Here is a 19,417-nt window from a genome sequence, read left to right as displayed (position 1 = left end):
CTGTTTCCTGGTTAGAATTTCAACATTCTGGAAAGTAGGTTTTGGGTCAATGCAAAAATGAAAATTGGAGAAGCTGGGGATTGAACCCAGGACCTCATACATGCAAAGCATGCGCTCTACCACTGAGCTACATCCCCTTTCTGGGAAATATTAAAATGTTTCTTTTTTTATATTATTTCACCTTTATTTTACCAGGACAGCTTGTGGAGAACAAGTTCTCATTTACAACTGCGACCTGGCTAAGATAAAGCAAAGCAGTGCAACACAAACAACAACACAGAGTTACACATTTAGAATAAACAAACGTACAGTCAATTACATAATAGTAGAAAAAAAAGAATGTCTATACATAGTGTTTGCAAATGTCGTGAGGAGATAAGGCAATAAATAGGCCATAGTAGCGAATGAATTACAATTTAGCAAATTAACACTGGTGTGATAGATGAGCAGATGATGATGTGCAAGTAGAAATACTGGTGTGCAAAAGAGCAGAAAGTAAATAAAAACCAAATGGGGATGAGGTAGGTAGATTGGGTGGGCTATTTACAGATTGGCTATGTACAGCTGCAGTGATCGGTTAGCTGCTCAGATAGCTGATGTTTAAAGTTAGTGAGAGAAATGTAAGTCTCCATCCAGCTTCAGCGATTTTTGCAATTCGTTCCAGTCATTGGCAGCAGAGAACTGGAAGGAAAGGCGGCCAAAGGAGGTGTTGGTTTTGGGGATGACCAGTGAGATATACCTGCTGGAGCGCGTGCTACGGGTGGGTGTTGTTATCGTGACCAGTAAGCTGAGATAAGGCGGAGCTTGACCTAGCATAGACTTATAGATGACCTGGAGCCAGTGGGTCTGGCGTGACGAATATGTAACGAGGGCCAGCCGACTAGAGCATACAGGTCGCAGTGGCCATATCAATACAATGAACTCTTTCTTTACACTGTTCTAATGAAAGTACATTTCCATAATAACAGCTATATTCCGTAAACGTCGAACAAGGATTGAACCCATGTGCTTCAGTTTACAAAAACAGATGACTTAGCACATTGATTTCCTTCTTAGAATGTCAACATTCTGGAAAGTGGGAGTTGTGCAAAAGCTAATTTAACAACTAAATAGATTCAGCAGAGAAGTTGGGGATTCACTTTGGACCGCAAACATGTTAAGTATTGGCTCTACCGTAGAGACACATCCCCTTTCTCTAGTAGTTGTGATGCCATATTGAAAAACTTGCTTTTTCTACAGTGCTCCAATGAGAGTACATTTCAATGGTATCAGATGTCTTTAAAAAGGCACGGATGGGATTTGAACCCATGATCTTCGGTTTACGAGACCGACGGCTTACCACTTGGCCACCATGCCTACCTATACAACAATATATATCAACTTTCTGGAAAGTAGTAGTTGTGTAACTGTGAATTTGGCTAACAAATTAATTCAGTGGAGAATCTTGGGATTGAACAGAGGACCTCAAACATATACAGCATGCACTCCCCCTCTGAGCTTCCATCCCATTTCATTTGCTGAGAAAATGGAATATTAAATTCAATATACTTTTTATATACACCACTCCATTGAAACTACAATGAAATGATAGCAGCAATTCTTAAAACAGTTACGGACAGGGATCGAACACATGAACTTCAGTTTTTGAAAATTATGTCATAAAAGTTGGCAACCATGCCACTTCTGTTCTATAAATGTGCGAACAGGGATTGAAAGCATGTTCTTCAGATTACAAGACCAAATGATTTAGCACATCTCTGTTTCCTGGTTAGAATTTCAACATTCTGGAAAGTAGGTTTTGGGTCAATGCAAAAATGAAAATTGGAGAAGCTGGGGATTGAACCCAGGACCTCATACATGCAAAGCATGCGCTCTACCACTGAGCTACATCCCCTTTCTGGGAAATATTAAAATGTTTCTTTTTTTATATTATTTCACCTTTATTTTACCAGGACAGCTTGTGGAGAACAAGTTCTCATTTACAACTGCGACCTGGCTAAGATAAAGCAAAGCAGTGCAACACAAACAACAACACAGAGTTACACATTTAGAATAAACAAACGTACAGTCAATTACATAATAGTAGAAAAAAAAGAATGTCTATACATAGTGTTTGCAAATGTCGTGAGGAGATAAGGCAATAAATAGGCCATAGTAGCGAATGAATTACAATTTAGCAAATTAACACTGGTGTGATAGATGAGCAGATGATGATGTGCAAGTAGAAATACTGGTGTGCAAAAGAGCAGAAAGTAAATAAAAACCAAATGGGGATGAGGTAGGTAGATTGGGTGGGCTATTTACAGATTGGCTATGTACAGCTGCAGTGATCGGTTAGCTGCTCAGATAGCTGATGTTTAAAGTTAGTGAGAGAAATGTAAGTCTCCATCCAGCTTCAGCGATTTTTGCAATTCGTTCCAGTCATTGGCAGCAGAGAACTGGAAGGAAAGGCGGCCAAAGGAGGTGTTGGTTTTGGGGATGACCAGTGAGATATACCTGCTGGAGCGCGTGCTACGGGTGGGTGTTGTTATCGTGACCAGTAAGCTGAGATAAGGCGGAGCTTGACCTAGCATAGACTTATAGATGACCTGGAGCCAGTGGGTCTGGCGTGACGAATATGTAACGAGGGCCAGCCGACTAGAGCATACAGGTCGCAGTGGCCATATCAATACAATGAACTCTTTCTTTACACTGTTCTAATGAAAGTACATTTCCATAATAACAGCTATATTCCGTAAACGTCGAACAAGGATTGAACCCATGTGCTTCAGTTTACAAAAACAGATGACTTAGCACATTGATTTCCTTCTTAGAATGTCAACATTCTGGAAAGTGGGAGTTGTGCAAAAGCTAATTTAACAACTAAATAGATTCAGCAGAGAAGTTGGGGATTCACTTTGGACCGCAAACATGTTAAGTATTGGCTCTACCGTAGAGACACATCCCCTTTCTCTAGTAGTTGTGATGCCATATTGAAAAACTTGCTTTTTCTACAGTGCTCCAATGAGAGTACATTTCAATGGTATCAGATGTCTTTAAAAAGGCACGGATGGGATTTGAACCCATGATCTTCGGTTTACGAGACCGACGGCTTACCACTTGGCCACCATGCCTACCTATACAACAATATATATCAACTTTCTGGAAAGTAGTAGTTGTGTAACTGTGAATTTGGCTAACAAATTAATTCAGTGGAGAATCTTGGGATTGAACAGAGGACCTCAAACATATACAGCATGCACTCCCCCTCTGAGCTTCCATCCCATTTCATTTGCTGAGAAAATGGAATATTAAATTCAATATACTTTTTATATACACCACTCCATTGAAACTACAATGAAATGATAGCAGCAATTCTTAAAACAGTTACGGACAGGGATCGAACACATGAACTTCAGTTTTTGAAAATGATGCCATAAAAGTTGGCAACCATGCCACTTCTGTTCTATAAATGTGCGAACAGGGATTGAAAGAATGTTCTTCAGATTACAAGACCAAATGATTTAGCACATCTCTGTTTCCTGCTAAGAATTTCAAAATTCTGGAAAGTAGGTTTTCGGTCAATGCAAAAATCTATGTTGGAGAAGCTGGGGATTGAACCCAGGACCTCATACATGCAAAGCATGCGCTCTACCACTGAGCTACATCCCCTTTCTGGGAAATATTAAAATGTTTCTTTTTTTGTATTATTTCACCTTTATTTACCAGGAAAGCTTGTGGAGAACAAGTTCTCATTTACAACTGCGACCTGGCTAAGATAAAGCAAAGCAGTGCAACACAAACAACAACACAGAGTTACACATTTAGAATAAACAAACGTAGTCAATTACATAAAAGTAGAAAAAAAAGAATGTCTATACATAGTGTTTGCAAATGTCGTGAGGAGGTAAGGCCATATAGCGAATGAATTACAATTTAGCAAATTAACACTGGTGTGATAGATGAGCAGATGATGATGTGCAAGTAGAAATACTGGTGTGCAAAAGAGCAGAAAGTAAATAAAAACAAAATGGGGATTAGGTAGGTAGATTGGGTGGGCTATTTACAGATGGGATATGTACAGCTGCAGTGATCGGTTAGCTGCTCAGAAAGCTGATGTTTAAAGTTAGTGAGGGAAATATAAGTCTCCATCCAGCTTCAGCGATTTTTGCAATTCGTTCCAGTCATTGGCAGCAGAGAACTGGAAGGAAAGGCGGCCAAAGGAGGTGTTGGTTTTGGGGATGACCAGTGAGATATACCTGCTGGAGCGCGTGCTACGGGTGGGTGTTGTTATCGTGACCAGTAAGCTGAGATAAGGCGGAGCTTGACCTAGCCTAGACTTATAGATGATCTGGAGCCAGTGGGTCTGGCGTGACGAATATGTAACGAGGGCCAGCCGACTAGAGCATACAGGTCGCAGTGGCCATATCAATACAATTAACTCTTTCTTTACACTGTTCTAATGAAAGTACATTTCCATAATAACAGCTATCTTCCGTAAACGTCGAACAAGGATTGAACCCATGTGCTTCAGTTTACAAAAACAGATGACTTAGCACATCTATTTCCTTCTTAGAATGTCAACCTTCTGGAAAGTGGGAGTTGTGCAAAAGCTAATTTGACAACTTAATAGACTCAGCAGAGAAGTTGGGGATTAACTTTGGACCGCATGCATGTTAAGTATTGGCTCTACCGTAGAGACACATCCCCTTACTATAACAGTTGTAATGCCATATTGAAAATCTTGCTTTTCCTACAGTGCTCCAAAGAGAGCACATTTCAATGGTATCAGATGTCTTTCAAAAAGGCACGGATGGGATTTGAACCCATGATCTTCGGTTTACGAGACCGACGCCTTACCACTTGGCCACCATGCCTATCTATACAGTAATATATATCAACATTCTGGAAAGTAGTATTTGTGTAAATGTGAATTTGGCACACAAATAAACTCAGTGGAGAATCTTGGGATTGAACCGAGGACCTCAAACATATACAGCATGCACTCCCCCTCTGAGCTTCCATCCCATTTCATTTGCTGAGAAAATGGAATATTAATTCAATATACTTTTTATATACACCACTCCATTGAAACTACAATGAAATGATAGCAGCAATTCTTAAAACAGTTACGGACAGGGATCGAACACATGAACTTCAGTTTTTGAAAATTATGTCATAAAAGTTGGCAACCATGCCACTTCTGTTCTATAAATGTGCGAACAGGGATTGAAAGCATGTTCTTCAGATTACAAGACCAAATGATTTAGCACATCTCTGTTTCCTGCTAAGAATTTCAACATTCTGGAAAGTAGGTTTTGGGTCAATGCAAAAATGTAAATTGGAGAAGCTGGGGATTGAACCCAGGACCTCATACACGCAAAGCATGCGCTCTACCACTGAGCTACATCCCCTTTCTGGGAAATATTAAAATGTTTCTTTTTTTGTATTATTTCACCTTTATTTACCAGGAAAGCTTGTGGAGAACAAGTTTTCATTTACAACTGCGACCTGGCTAAGATAAAGCAAAGCAGTGCAACACAAACAACAACACAGAGTTACACATTTAGAATAAACAAACGTACAGTCAATTACATAATAGTAGAAAAAAAAGAATGTCTATACATAGTGTTTGCAAATGTCGTGAGGAGGTAAGGCAATAAATAGGCCATAGTAGCGAATGAATTACAATTTAGCAAATTAACACTGGTGTGATAGATGAGCAGATGATGATGTGCAAGTAGAAATACTGGTGTGCAAAAGAGCAGAAAGTAAATAAAAACAAAATGGGGATGAGGTAGGTAGATTGGGTGGGCTATTTACAGATGGGCTATGTACAGCTGCAGTTATCGGTTAGCTGCTCAGATAGCTGATGTTTAAAGTTAGTGAGGGAAATATAAGTCTCCATCCAGCTTCAGCGATTTTTGCAATTAGTTCCAGTCATTGGCAGCAGAGAACTGGAAGGAAAGGCGGCCAAAGGAGGCGTTGGTTTTGGGGATGACCAGTGAGATATACCTGCTGGAGCGCGTGCTACGGGTGGATGTTGTTATCGTGACCAGTAAGCTGAGATAAGGCGGAGCTTGACCTAGCATAAACTTATAGATGACCTGGAGCCAGTGGGTCTGGCGTGACGAATATGTAACGAGGGCCAGCCGACTAGAGCATACAGGTCGCAGTGGCCATATCAATACAATTAACTCTTTCTTTACACTGTTCTAATGAAAGTACATTTCCATAATATCAGCTATCTTCCGTAAACGTCGAACAAGGATTAAACCCATGTGCTTCAGTTTACAAAAACAGATGACTTAGCACATCTATTTCCTTCTTAGAATGTCAACATTCTGGAAAGTGGGAGTTGTGCAAAAGCTAATTTAACAACTACATAGACAAGTCGGGGATTAACTTTGGACCGCATACATGTTAAGTATTGGCTCTAACGTAGAGACACATCCCCTTTCTCTAGTAGTTGTGATGCCACATTGAAAAACTTGCTTTTTCTACAGTGCTCCAATGAGAGTACATTTCAATGGTATCAGATGTCTTTCATGAAGGCACGGATGGGATTTGAACCCATGATCTTCGGTTTACGAGACCGACGCCTTGCCACTTGGCCACCATTCCTACCTATACAACAATGTATATCAACATTCTGGAAAGTAGTAGTTGTGTAACTGTGAATTTGGCAAACAAATAAACTCAGTGGAGAATCTTGGGATTGAACAGAGGACCTCAAACATATACAGCATGCACTCCCCCTCTGAGCTTCCATCCCATTTCATTTGCTGAGAAAATGGAATATTAAATTCAATATACTTTTTATATACACCACTCCATTGAAACTACAATGAAATGATAGCAGCAATTCTTAAAACAGTTACGGACAGGGATCGAACACATGAACTTCAGTTTTTGAAAATGATGCCATAAAAGTTGGCAACCATGCCACTTCTGTTCTATAAATGTGCGAACAGGGATTGAAAGAATGTTCTTCAGATTACAAGACCAAATGATTTAGCACATCTCTGTTTCCTGCTAAGAATTTCAAAATTCTGGAAAGTAGGTTTTCGGTCAATGCAAAAATCTATGTTGGAGAAGCTGGGGATTGAACCCAGGACCTCATACATGCAAAGCATGCGCTCTACCACTGAGCTACATCCCCTTTCTGGGAAATATTAAAATGTTTCTTTTTTTGTATTATTTCACCTTTATTTACCAGGAAAGCTTGTGGAGAACAAGTTCTCATTTACAACTGCGACCTGGCTAAGATAAAGCAAAGCAGTGCAACACAAACAACAACACAGAGTTACACATTTAGAATAAACAAACGTAGTCAATTACATAAAAGTAGAAAAAAAAGAATGTCTATACATAGTGTTTGCAAATGTCGTGAGGAGGTAAGGCCATATAGCGAATGAATTACAATTTAGCAAATTAACACTGGTGTGATAGATGAGCAGATGATGATGTGCAAGTAGAAATACTGGTGTGCAAAAGAGCAGAAAGTAAATAAAAACAAAATGGGGATTAGGTAGGTAGATTGGGTGGGCTATTTACAGATGGGATATGTACAGCTGCAGTGATCGGTTAGCTGCTCAGAAAGCTGATGTTTAAAGTTAGTGAGGGAAATATAAGTCTCCATCCAGCTTCAGCGATTTTTGCAATTCGTTCCAGTCATTGGCAGCAGAGAACTGGAAGGAAAGGCGGCCAAAGGAGGTGTTGGTTTTGGGGATGACCAGTGAGATATACCTGCTGGAGCGCGTGCTACGGGTGGGTGTTGTTATCGTGACCAGTAAGCTGAGATAAGGCGGAGCTTGACCTAGCCTAGACTTATAGATGATCTGGAGCCAGTGGGTCTGGCGTGACGAATATGTAACGAGGGCCAGCCGACTAGAGCATACAGGTCGCAGTGGCCATATCAATACAATTAACTCTTTCTTTACACTGTTCTAATGAAAGTACATTTCCATAATAACAGCTATCTTCCGTAAACGTCGAACAAGGATTGAACCCATGTGCTTCAGTTTACAAAAACAGATGACTTAGCACATCTATTTCCTTCTTAGAATGTCAACCTTCTGGAAAGTGGGAGTTGTGCAAAAGCTAATTTGACAACTTAATAGACTCAGCAGAGAAGTTGGGGATTAACTTTGGACCGCATGCATGTTAAGTATTGGCTCTACCGTAGAGACACATCCCCTTACTATAACAGTTGTAATGCCATATTGAAAATCTTGCTTTTCCTACAGTGCTCCAAAGAGAGCACATTTCAATGGTATCAGATGTCTTTCAAAAAGGCACGGATGGGATTTGAACCCATGATCTTCGGTTTACGAGACCGACGCCTTACCACTTGGCCACCATGCCTATCTATACAGTAATATATATCAACATTCTGGAAAGTAGTATTTGTGTAAATGTGAATTTGGCACACAAATAAACTCAGTGGAGAATCTTGGGATTGAACCGAGGACCTCAAACATATACAGCATGCACTCCCCCTCTGAGCTTCCATCCCATTTCATTTGCTGAGAAAATGGAATATTAATTCAATATACTTTTTATATACACCACTCCATTGAAACTACAATGAAATGATAGCAGCAATTCTTAAAACAGTTACGGACAGGGATCGAACACATGAACTTCAGTTTTTGAAAATTATGTCATAAAAGTTGGCAACCATGCCACTTCTGTTCTATAAATGTGCGAACAGGGATTGAAAGCATGTTCTTCAGATTACAAGACCAAATGATTTAGCACATCTCTGTTTCCTGCTAAGAATTTCAACATTCTGGAAAGTAGGTTTTGGGTCAATGCAAAAATGTAAATTGGAGAAGCTGGGGATTGAACCCAGGACCTCATACACGCAAAGCATGCGCTCTACCACTGAGCTACATCCCCTTTCTGGGAAATATTAAAATGTTTCTTTTTTTGTATTATTTCACCTTTATTTACCAGGAAAGCTTGTGGAGAACAAGTTTTCATTTACAACTGCGACCTGGCTAAGATAAAGCAAAGCAGTGCAACACAAACAACAACACAGAGTTACACATTTAGAATAAACAAACGTACAGTCAATTACATAATAGTAGAAAAAAAAGAATGTCTATACATAGTGTTTGCAAATGTCGTGAGGAGGTAAGGCAATAAATAGGCCATAGTAGCGAATGAATTACAATTTAGCAAATTAACACTGGTGTGATAGATGAGCAGATGATGATGTGCAAGTAGAAATACTGGTGTGCAAAAGAGCAGAAAGTAAATAAAAACAAAATGGGGATGAGGTAGGTAGATTGGGTGGGCTATTTACAGATGGGCTATGTACAGCTGCAGTTATCGGTTAGCTGCTCAGATAGCTGATGTTTAAAGTTAGTGAGGGAAATATAAGTCTCCATCCAGCTTCAGCGATTTTTGCAATTAGTTCCAGTCATTGGCAGCAGAGAACTGGAAGGAAAGGCGGCCAAAGGAGGCGTTGGTTTTGGGGATGACCAGTGAGATATACCTGCTGGAGCGCGTGCTACGGGTGGATGTTGTTATCGTGACCAGTAAGCTGAGATAAGGCGGAGCTTGACCTAGCATAAACTTATAGATGACCTGGAGCCAGTGGGTCTGGCGTGACGAATATGTAACGAGGGCCAGCCGACTAGAGCATACAGGTCGCAGTGGCCATATCAATACAATTAACTCTTTCTTTACACTGTTCTAATGAAAGTACATTTCCATAATATCAGCTATCTTCCGTAAACGTCGAACAAGGATTAAACCCATGTGCTTCAGTTTACAAAAACAGATGACTTAGCACATCTATTTCCTTCTTAGAATGTCAACATTCTGGAAAGTGGGAGTTGTGCAAAAGCTAATTTAACAACTACATAGACAAGTCGGGGATTAACTTTGGACCGCATACATGTTAAGTATTGGCTCTAACGTAGAGACACATCCCCTTTCTCTAGTAGTTGTGATGCCACATTGAACAACTTGCTTTTTCTACAGTGCTCCAATGAGAGTACATTTCAATGGTATCAGATGTCTTTCATGAAGGCACGGATGGGATTTGAACCCATGCTCTTCGGTTTACGAGACCGACGCCTTGCCACTTGGCCACCATGCTTACCTATACAACAATGTATATCAACATTCTGGAAAGTAGTAGTTGTGTAACTGTGAATTTGGCAAACAAATAAATTCAGTGGAGAATCTTGGGATTGAACAGAGGACCTCAAACATATACAGCATGCACTCCCCCTCTGAGCTTCCATCCCATTTCATTTACTGAGAAAATTGAATATTAATTCAATATACTTTTTATATACACCACTCCATTGAAACTACAATGAAATGATAGCAGCAATTCTTAAAACAGTTACGGACAGGGATCGAACACATGAACTTCAGTTTTTGAAAATTATGTCATAAAAGTTGGCAACCATGCCACTTCTGTTCTATAAATGTGCGAACAGGGATTGAAAGCATGTTCTTCAGATTACAAGACCAAATGATTTAGCACATCTCTGTTTCCTGCTAAGAATTTCAACATTCTGGAAAGTAGGTTTTGGGTCAATGCAAAAATGTAAATTGGAGAAGCTGGGGATTGAACCCAGGACCTCATACATGCAAAGCATGCGCTCTACCACTGAGCTACATCCCCTTTCTGGGAAATATTAAAATGTTTCTTTTTTTGTATTATTTCACCTTTATTTACCCGGAAAGCTTGTGGAGAACAAGTTCTCATTTACAACTACTACCTGGCTAAGATAAAGCAAAGCAGTGCAACACAAACAACAACACTGAGTTACACATTTAGAATAAACAAACGTACAGTCAATTACATAATAGTAGAAAAAAAAGAATGTCTATACATAGTGTTTGCAAATGTCGTGAGGAGGTAAGGCAATAAATGGGCCATAGTAGCGAATGAATTACAATTTAGCAAATTAACACTGGTGTGATAGATGAGCAGATGATGATGTGCAAGTAGAAATACTGGTGTGCAAAAGAGCAGAAAGTAAATAAAAACAAAATGGGGATGAGGTAGGTAGATTGGGTGGGCTATTTACAGATGGGCTATCTACAGCTGCAGTGATCGGTTAGCTGCTCAGATAGCTGATGTTTAAAGTTAGTGAGGGAAATATAAGTCTCCATCCAGCTTCAGCGATTTTTGCAATTCGTTCCAGTCATTGGCAGGAGAGAACTGGAAGGAAAGGCGGCCAAAGGAGGTGTTGGTTTTGGGGATGACCAGTGAGATATACCTGCTGGAGCGCGTGCTACGGGTGGGTGTTGTTATCGTGACCAGTAAGCTGAGATAAGGCGGAGCTTGACCTAGCATAGACTTATAGATGACCTGGAGCCAGTGGGTCTGGCGTGACGAATATGTAACGAGGGTCAGCCGACTAGAGCATACAGGTCGCAGTGGCCATATCAATACAATTAACTCTTTCTTTACACTGTTCTAATGAAAGTACATTTCCATATTAACAGCTATCTTCCGTAAACGTCGAACAAGGATTGAACCCATGTGCTTCAGTTTACAAAAACAGATGACTTAGCACATCGATTTTCTTCTTAGAATGTCAACATTCTGGAAAGTGGGAGTTGTGCAAAAGCTAATTTATCCTCTAACGCCTCACAAACCCGGATCCGGGAGCACCCCCATCACAAAAGCTGACTAGCATAGCCTAGACTAAAGTTACAGGGATATCATAAAATAAAATGTTCATGAAATCACAAGTCCAAGACACCTAATGAAAGATACAGATCCTGTGAATAAAGCCACCATTTCAGATTTTTAAAATGTTTTACAGGGAAGACACAATATGTAAATCTATTAGCTAACCACGTTAGCAAAAGACACCACTCTCATACTCCACCATTTTCTTACTGCATCAGTAGCTATCACAAATTCGACCAAATAAAGATATAAATAGCCACTAACCAAGAAACAACCTCATCAGATGACAGTCTGATAACATATTTATTGTATAGCATAGGTTTTGTTAGAAAAATGTGCATATTTCAGGTATAAATCATAGTTTACAATTGCAGCCCCCATCACAACTGTCACTAAAATGACTAGAATAACTACAGAGACCATTGTGTATTAGCTAATTACTCATCATAAAACATTTCTTAAAAATACACAGCGTACAGCAGATGAAAGACACAGATCTTGTGAATATAGCCAATATGTCAGATTTTCTAAGTGTTTTACAGCGAAAACACAATATAGCGTTATCTTAGCTTACTACAATAGTCAGTCACACAGCAGCATTGATTCAAGGCAAAAATAGCAATAACGTTATAAACCACCAAACACTATTAACTTCTTGCAACTATAGGGGGTGCTGTTTCGCATTAGCATAATTTCCTCTACACATTAAACGGCTTCCTACTCAATTATTGCTCGTACAATATGCATATTATAACTTTTATCGGATAGAAAACACTCTGTAGTTTCTATAGCCGTTGGAATTTTGTCTCTGAGTGAAACAGAACTCAATCTACAGCACTTTTCATGATAGGGAGTCAGATTTCAGACATCTTGGCACCTGATCTGGAGTCAGTTTAAAGGTCCGTGTAAACGCTATGGAGAAACAGACACTTCTTACGTCTTCCCCTGGATGTCAGTGCGTGATGACGATTTGAATGGTGTCGATTGCGCAATCAGTCCCTCTATAAACCACCAAATACCGGAAGTAGCTTCCCTTTGCTGCCTGCGTCTTGCGCGAGAAGGACATCGGACTCGCCTCCTTCCAACCTGTTGTTTAGCCAGTAATATTTCTCCGGTCATGTTTTTACCCGTTATAGGTGTTAACAGCATCATAAGGTAGTTAATTTGAACCGTTTTATAGCAATTTAGATCCGTTTAGTGCGATTTTGAGGCATTGCTTTGTTATGCACTTTCAAGCACCGGGCACGTTTCGGGGTCCCGGTCGAACGTTAGTGGGCATTTCGACGGACAGAGGACATCTTTCGACCAAATGAAGATTAGACCCAAGAAAGGATACATTGCCCAAGATACTGATGGAACATCACCTCACAGTAAGAAATATTTAAGATGATAAATCGTTGTTCTGTAGAAAAATGTTAAACGCACGTTCCGCCATCTTGTTTGCTATAGCTTCGCTTGGCGAACCCTGTATTGCACAGTAAGGATAATTTTAGAAATGTAATTCCGCGATTGCATAAAGAACTAATTTGTCTTTCGATAGCTGTCCAACTTATATTTTTTTAGTCAAGTTTATGAATAGATATCTATGAGACAAGATCACTGTGAAAGAGGGCGACCGACATTTTCAGGCTAGTTTTGCTAGTATTGTCATTGTATAACCACGTTTTTTTATGGCTAAATATGCACATTTTCGAACAAACTCTAGATGTATGTTGTAATATGATGTTTCAGGAGTGTCATCGGAAGAATTCTGAGAAGGTTAGTGAAAAAATGAATATTTTTTGGCGATGATTACGTTATCGCTCTCTTTGGCTTGAATCAATGCTCTGGTAACGTTTGCACATGTGGTATGCTAATATAACGATTTATTGTGTTTTCGCTGTAAAACACTTAGAACATCTGAAATATTGTCTGAATTCACAAGATCTGTGTCTTTCCATTGCTATGTGCTGTGTATTTTTAAGAAATGTTTTATGATGAGTAAATTGGTAAAACACGTTGCTCTCTGTAGTAATTCTAGTCGCTTTGGTGAGATTTGTGATGGTGGCTGCAATGGCAAACTATGATTTATACCTGAAATATGCACATTTTTCTAACAAAACCTATCCTATACAATAAATATGTTATCAGACTGTCATCTGATGAGGTTTTTTCTTGGTTAGTGGCTATCAATATCTTAGTTTAGCCGAATTGGTGATAGCTACTGGTGGAGAAAAAAAATGGTGGACAAAGAAAATTGTTGTCTTTTGCTAACGTGGTTAGCTAATAGATTTACATATTGTGTCTTCCCTGTAAAACATTTTAAAAATCAGAGATGATGGCTTGAATCACAAGATCTGTATCTTTCATTTGGTGTCTTGGACTTGTGATTGAATGATATTTAGATGCTACTATTTAATTGTGACGCTATGCTAGCGATGCTAATCAGTGTGGGGGTGTGGGGGTGGGGGGTGCTCCCGGACCCGGGGTAGATGCTCGTGAAAGGTTAATTTTTCACTAACCTTCTCAGAATTCTTCAGATGACAGTCCTGTAACATCATATTACACAAATAATATAGAGTTGGTTCGAAAATGTGCATATTTAGCCGCACAATTTGTGGTTACACACCGTGATTAGTGGGCAAACAATCAAGCAATCTGTCCTGCGCCATCTTGGAAAGGCACCTACTCTTATCGAAAGCTATTCATAAACTTGACTAAAAAAATACAGGTTGGACAGCAATTGAAAGACAAATTAGTTCTTAATGCAATCGCTGAGTTAGATTTTTAAAATTAACGTTATTAGACATACAGTGTGCGTTACAGCCAGACTAGTGCCGCAAAAATGGCGGACAAATACGTTTACATTTTTCCACATAAATACGGAATAACATCATAAATAGCTCTTACTTTTGGACGAGCTTCCATCAGAATCTTGGCGAAGTGGTCCTTTGTCCAAAAGAATTGTTGCTTGGTTGTAAAACGTTGTGTTCAAATTCGGAAGTAGCAGCTAACAAGTAGCTATAACAAACAGCATGCCCAAAACTTTATACTCAATACTAAGGAAATTCCGAAAATAGCAATATACTCGCATAAACTGATATAACTCGGTTTAAAATAACTTTGTTGTGATGTTTCTAACATCTATAACAAATTAAATTACAGACGGATATATCTAAGGACGATAACTGAGCGTTCCAAAATGCCATCCTGAGGTCTTGCTTTGCGTAATGGCGAGCGTTGAAAAGATAGGTCTTCTCGCTCCTAGGCCTTTTATAAACTCTGGGAACTACGCAGAAAGTCCATTCCACTTCTCATTGGTTACTGACATCCAGGGGAAGGCGGGTGCAGTTCATGTCGACCCATAGGCTACATACAGATCTTTAAACTGATCTGAGAGCAGAGCCTAGTATTCAGACCTTCGCAGTTCCTGTCATGGATTTTGCTGCAGAGAGAGTTCTGTTTCACCCACAGACATAATTCCAAAGGTTTTAGAAACTAGAGAGTGTTTTCTATCCAATAGTAAGAATAATATGAATATTGTTGAGTACGAGGCCGTTTACATTGGGTACACATTTGTGCTATGTCGAAATGGCACCCCCCTCCCTAGTGGCAAGAAGTTAAGAACTAAATAGACTCAGCAGAGAAGTTGGGGATTAACTTTGGACTGCATACATGTTAAGTATTGGCTCTACCGTAAAGACACATCCCCTTTCTCTAGTAGTTGTGATGCCATATTGAAAAACTTGCTTTTTCTACAGCGCTCCAATGAGAGTACATTTCAATGGTATCAGATGTCTTTAAAAAGGAACGGATGGGATTTGAACCTATGATCTTTTGTTTACGAGACCGACGCCTTACCACTTGGCCACCATGCCTACCTATACAACGATGTATACCAACATTCTGGAAAGTAGTAGTTATCTAAATGTGTTTTTTGGCAAACAAATAAACTCAGTGGAGAATCTTGGGATTGAACAGAGGACCTCAAACATATACAGCATGCACTCCCCCTCTGAGCTTCCATCCCATTTCATTTACTGAGAAAATGGAATATTAATTCAATATACTTTTTATATACACCACTCCATTGAAACTACAATGAAATGATAGCAGCAATTCTTAAAACAGTTACGGACAGGGATCGAACACATGAACTTCAGTTTTTGAAAATTATGTCATAAAAGTTGGCAACCATGCCACTTCTGTTCTATAAATGTGGGAACAGGGATTGAAAGCATGTTCTTCAGATTACAAGACCAAATGATTTAGCACATCTCTGTTTCCTGGTTAGAATTTCAACATTCTGGAAAGTAGGTTTTGGGTCAATGCAAAAATGAAAATTGGAGAAGCTGGGGATTGAACCCAGGACCTCATACATGCAAAGCATGCGCTCTACCACTGAGCTACATCCCCTTTCTGGGAAATATTAAAATGTTTCTTTTTTTATATTATTTCACCTTTATTTTACCAGGACGGCTTGTGGAGAACAAGTTCTCATTTACAACTGCGACCTGGCTAAGATAAAGCAAAGCAGTGCAACACAAACAACAACACAGAGTTACACATTTAGAATAAACAAACGTACAGTCAATTACATAATAGTAGAAAAAAAAGAATGTCTATACATAGTGTTTGCAAATGTCGTGAGGAGATAAGGCAATAAATAGGCCATAGTAGCGAATGAATTACAATTTAGCAAATTAACACTGGTGTGATAGATGAGCAGATGATGATGTGCAAGTAGAAATACTGGTGTGCAAAAGAGCAGAAAGTAAATAAAAACCAAATGGGGATGAGGTAGGTAGATTGGGTGGGCTATTTACAGATGGGCTATGTACAGCTGCAGTGATCGGTTAGCTGCTCAGATAGCTGATGTTTAAAGTTAGTGAGAGAAATGTAAGTCTCCATCCAGCTTCAGCGATTTTTGCAATTCGTTCCAGTCATTGGCAGCAGAGAACTGGAAGGAAAGGCGGCCAAAGGAGGTGTTGGTTTTGGGGATGACCAGTGAGATATACCTGCTGGAGCGCGTGCTACGGGTGGGTGTTGTTATCGTGACCAGTGAGCTGAGATAAGGTGGAGCTTGACCTAGCATAGACTTATAGATGACCTGGAGCCAGTGGGTCTGGCGTGACGAATATGTAACGAGGGCCAGCCGACTAGAGCATACAGGTCGCAGTGGCCATATCAATACAATGAACTCTTTCTTTACACTGTTCTAATGAAAGTACATTTCCATAATAACAGCTATATTCCGTAAACGTCGAACAAGGATTGAACCCATGTGCTTCAGTTTACAAAAACAGATGACTTAGCACATTGATTTCCTTCTTAGAATGTCAACATTCTGGAAAGTGGGAGTTGTGCAAAAGCTAATTTAACAACTAAATAGATTCAGCAGAGAAGTTGGGGATTCACTTTGGACCGCAAACATGTTAAGTATTGGCTCTACCGTAGAGACACATCCCCTTTCTCTAGTAGTTGTGATGCCATATTGAAAAACTTGCTTTTTCTACAGTGCTCCAATGAGAGTACATTTCAATGGTATCAGATGTCTTTAAAAAGGCACGGATGGGATTTGAACCCATGATCTTCGGTTTACGAGACCGACGCCTTACCACTTGGCCACCATGCCTACCTATACAACAATATATATCAACTTTCTGGAAAGTAGTAGTTGTGTAACTGTGAATTTGGCTAACAAATTAATTCAGTGGAGAATCTTGGGATTGAACAGAGGACCTCAAACATATACAGCATGCACTCCCCCTCTGAGCTTCCATCCCATTTCATTTGCTGAGAAAATGGAATATTAAATTCAATATACTTTTTATATACACCACTCCATTGAAACTACAATGAAATGATAGCAGCAATTCTTAAAACAGTTACGGACAGGGATCGAACACATGAACTTCAGTTTTTGAAAATGATGCCATAAAAGTTGGCAACCATGCCACTTCTGTTCTATAAATGTGCGAACAGGGATTGAAAGAATGTTCTTCAGATTACAAGACCAAATGATTTAGCACATCTCTGTTTCCTGCTAAGAATTTCAACATTCTGGAAAGTAGGTTTTCGGTCAATGCAAAAATCTATGTTGGAGAAGCTGGGGATTGAACCCAGGACCTCATACATGCAAAGCATGCGCTCTACCACTGAGCTACATCCCCTTTCTGGGAAATATTAAAATGTTTCTTTTTTTGTATTATTTCACCTTTATTTACCAGGAAAGCTTGTGGAGAACAAGTTCTCATTTACAACTGCGACCTGGCTAAGATAAAGCAAAGCAGTGCAACACAAACAACAACACAGAGTTACACATTTAGAATAAACAAACGTAGTCAATTACATAATAGTAGAAAAAAAAGAATGTCTATACATAGTGTTTGCAAATGTCGTGAGGAGGTAAGGCAATAAATAGGCCATAGTAGCGAATGAATTACAATTTAGCAAATTAACACTGGTGTGATAGATGAGCAGATGATGATGTGCAAGTAGAAATACTGGTGTGCAAAAGAGCAGAAAGTAAATAAAAACAAAATGGGGATGAGGTAGGTAGATTGGGTGGGCTATTTACAGATGGGCTATGTACAGCTGCAGTTATCGGTTAGCTGCTCAGATAGCTGATGTTTAAAGTTAGTGAGGGAAATATAAGTCTCCATCCAGCTTCAGCGATTTTTGTAATTAGTTCCAGTCATTGGCAGCAGAGAACTGGAAGGAAAGGCGGCCAAAGGAGGTGTTGGTTTTGGGGATGACCAGTGAGATATACCTGCTGGAGCGCGTGCTACGGGTGGATGTTGTTATCGTGACCAGTAAGCTGAGATAAGGCGGAGCTTGACCTAGCATAAACTTATAGATGACCTGGAGCCAGTGGGTCTGGCGTGACGAATATGTAACGAGGGCCAGCCGACTAGAGCATACAGGTCGCAGTGGCCATATCAATACAATTAACTCTTTCTTTACACTGTTCTAACGAAAGTACATTTCCATAATATCAGCTATCTTCCGTAAACGTCGAACAAGGATTAAACCCATGTGCTTCAGTTTACAAAAACAGATGACTTAGCACATCTATTTCCTTCTTAGAATGTCAACATTCTGGAAAGTGGGAGTTGTGCAAAAGCTAATTTAACAACTACATAGACAAGTCGGGGATTAACTTTGGACCGCATACATGTTAAGTATTGGCTCTAACGTAGAGACACATCCCCTTTCTCTAGTAGTTGTGATGCCACATTGAAAAACTTGCTTTTTCTACAGTGCTCCAATGAGAGTATATTTCAATGGTATCAGATGTCTTTCATGAAGGCACGGATGGGATTTGAACCCATGATCTTCGGTTTACGAGACCGACGCCTTGCCACTTGGCCACCATGCCTACCTATAGAACAATGTATATCAACATTCTGGAAAGTAGTAGTTGTGTAACTGTGAATTTGGCAAACAAATAAACTCAGTGGAGAATCTTGGGATTGAACAGAGGACCTCAAACAAATACAGCATGCACTTCCCCTCTGAGCTTCCATCCCATTTCATTTACTGAGAAAATGGAATATTAATTCAATATACTTTTTATATACACCACTCCATTGAAACTACAATGAAATGATAGCAGCAATTCTTAAAACAGTTACGGACAGGGATCGAACACATGAACTTCAGTTTTTGAAAATTATGTCATAAAAGTTGGCAACCATGCCACTTCTGTTCTATAAATGTGCGAACAGGGATTGAAAGCATGTTCTTCAGATTACAAGACCAAATGATTTAGCACATCTCTGTTTC

General features: G+C 39.6%; 17 non-coding genes across 17 annotated transcripts; all 17 read right to left on the bottom strand.

Annotated features, from left to right (window-relative positions):
• Positions 1-65: 65 nt before the first annotated feature.
• On the bottom strand, positions 66-137 carry trnaa-ugc (transfer RNA alanine (anticodon UGC)). The gene has a single exon. It is a non-coding gene; the product is annotated as a tRNA-Ala (tRNA).
• Positions 138-1,284: 1,147 nt separating this feature from the next.
• On the bottom strand, positions 1,285-1,356 carry trnat-cgu (transfer RNA threonine (anticodon CGU)). Its single transcript has one exon. It is a non-coding gene; the product is annotated as a tRNA-Thr (tRNA).
• Positions 1,357-1,822: 466 nt separating this feature from the next.
• Positions 1,823-1,894, bottom strand: trnaa-ugc (transfer RNA alanine (anticodon UGC)). The gene has a single exon. It is a non-coding gene; the product is annotated as a tRNA-Ala (tRNA).
• Positions 1,895-3,041: 1,147 nt separating this feature from the next.
• Positions 3,042-3,113, bottom strand: trnat-cgu (transfer RNA threonine (anticodon CGU)). Its single transcript has one exon. It is a non-coding gene; the product is annotated as a tRNA-Thr (tRNA).
• A 466-nt stretch (positions 3,114-3,579) lies between these two features.
• Positions 3,580-3,651, bottom strand: trnaa-ugc (transfer RNA alanine (anticodon UGC)). The gene has a single exon. It is a non-coding gene; the product is annotated as a tRNA-Ala (tRNA).
• Positions 3,652-4,784: 1,133 nt separating this feature from the next.
• On the bottom strand, positions 4,785-4,856 carry trnat-cgu (transfer RNA threonine (anticodon CGU)). Its single transcript has one exon. It is a non-coding gene; the product is annotated as a tRNA-Thr (tRNA).
• Positions 4,857-5,321: 465 nt separating this feature from the next.
• Positions 5,322-5,393, bottom strand: trnaa-ugc (transfer RNA alanine (anticodon UGC)). Its single transcript has one exon. It is a non-coding gene; the product is annotated as a tRNA-Ala (tRNA).
• Positions 5,394-6,531: 1,138 nt separating this feature from the next.
• Positions 6,532-6,603, bottom strand: trnat-cgu (transfer RNA threonine (anticodon CGU)). Its single transcript has one exon. It is a non-coding gene; the product is annotated as a tRNA-Thr (tRNA).
• Positions 6,604-7,069: 466 nt separating this feature from the next.
• Positions 7,070-7,141, bottom strand: trnaa-ugc (transfer RNA alanine (anticodon UGC)). Its single transcript has one exon. It is a non-coding gene; the product is annotated as a tRNA-Ala (tRNA).
• Positions 7,142-8,274: 1,133 nt separating this feature from the next.
• On the bottom strand, positions 8,275-8,346 carry trnat-cgu (transfer RNA threonine (anticodon CGU)). Its single transcript has one exon. It is a non-coding gene; the product is annotated as a tRNA-Thr (tRNA).
• A 465-nt stretch (positions 8,347-8,811) lies between these two features.
• trnaa-ugc (transfer RNA alanine (anticodon UGC)) lies at positions 8,812-8,883 on the bottom strand. Its single transcript has one exon. It is a non-coding gene; the product is annotated as a tRNA-Ala (tRNA).
• Positions 8,884-10,021: 1,138 nt separating this feature from the next.
• Positions 10,022-10,093, bottom strand: trnat-cgu (transfer RNA threonine (anticodon CGU)). The gene has a single exon. It is a non-coding gene; the product is annotated as a tRNA-Thr (tRNA).
• A 465-nt stretch (positions 10,094-10,558) lies between these two features.
• On the bottom strand, positions 10,559-10,630 carry trnaa-ugc (transfer RNA alanine (anticodon UGC)). The gene has a single exon. It is a non-coding gene; the product is annotated as a tRNA-Ala (tRNA).
• Positions 10,631-15,973: 5,343 nt separating this feature from the next.
• trnaa-ugc (transfer RNA alanine (anticodon UGC)) lies at positions 15,974-16,045 on the bottom strand. Its single transcript has one exon. It is a non-coding gene; the product is annotated as a tRNA-Ala (tRNA).
• A 1,147-nt stretch (positions 16,046-17,192) lies between these two features.
• On the bottom strand, positions 17,193-17,264 carry trnat-cgu (transfer RNA threonine (anticodon CGU)). The gene has a single exon. It is a non-coding gene; the product is annotated as a tRNA-Thr (tRNA).
• A 466-nt stretch (positions 17,265-17,730) lies between these two features.
• Positions 17,731-17,802, bottom strand: trnaa-ugc (transfer RNA alanine (anticodon UGC)). The gene has a single exon. It is a non-coding gene; the product is annotated as a tRNA-Ala (tRNA).
• Positions 17,803-18,938: 1,136 nt separating this feature from the next.
• On the bottom strand, positions 18,939-19,010 carry trnat-cgu (transfer RNA threonine (anticodon CGU)). The gene has a single exon. It is a non-coding gene; the product is annotated as a tRNA-Thr (tRNA).
• Between the last annotated feature and the right edge of the window lie 407 nt (positions 19,011-19,417).

This window comes from Salvelinus fontinalis, chromosome 25 (genome assembly GCF_029448725.1).
Source record: "Salvelinus fontinalis isolate EN_2023a chromosome 25, ASM2944872v1, whole genome shotgun sequence".
In the NCBI taxonomy this organism is placed as follows: Eukaryota; Metazoa; Chordata; class Actinopteri; order Salmoniformes; family Salmonidae; genus Salvelinus; species Salvelinus fontinalis.
Note: the sequence above shows the minus strand (reverse complement) of the source record. Positions and strands in the feature narration are given on the sequence as shown.